Raw genomic sequence first — 571 nt, 5'->3', positions numbered from 1 at the left:
CCAACTGCAACGATACAGCGAAATTCTCTCTCTCTCTCTCTCTCTCTCTCTCTCTCTCTCGTCTGTTTAGGCCGTAGATCAGCTGATCATAGACATAGTACCGCAGGGCACTGAATCGGTCTTGGCAAGCGAAAGTACTCATAGCGTTCGCTTTGTTGCAGTCTTGGCAAGGTCAGCACTCATTGTGCACAACAATTTGTTTACCATCCTTCACTCTCCACTGAGTCACCGGGAACGCACAAATCCTGCTGCTAAAACAAGTGCACGTCACTGATTCGGCGCGAAGTACAAGAAACTCGTATCATAGGCGCATGGAATTAAAATTATGATGTCAGTATTTGTGATATATTGGGAGGGGAGGGGGAGGGGGGATGCGGTCAGAGTATCTCGTGTTAGAGGAGGGACAAACGTCGGGCACACCCATGTTCATATGCACCGTCAACATTATTATTGTAAACTCCATCATCGTCGTCGTCATCATCATCGTCGTCCACGTCGTCGTCATCATCGTCGTCGTCGTCGTCATCATCATCATCAGCAGCAGCAGCAGCAGCAGCAGCATCATTATCAT

The sequence above is a fragment of the Littorina saxatilis genome, linkage group LG1 (genome assembly GCF_037325665.1).
Source record: "Littorina saxatilis isolate snail1 linkage group LG1, US_GU_Lsax_2.0, whole genome shotgun sequence".
Taxonomy (NCBI): Eukaryota; Metazoa; Mollusca; class Gastropoda; order Littorinimorpha; family Littorinidae; genus Littorina; species Littorina saxatilis.
This window is presented reverse-complemented; position numbering follows the sequence as displayed.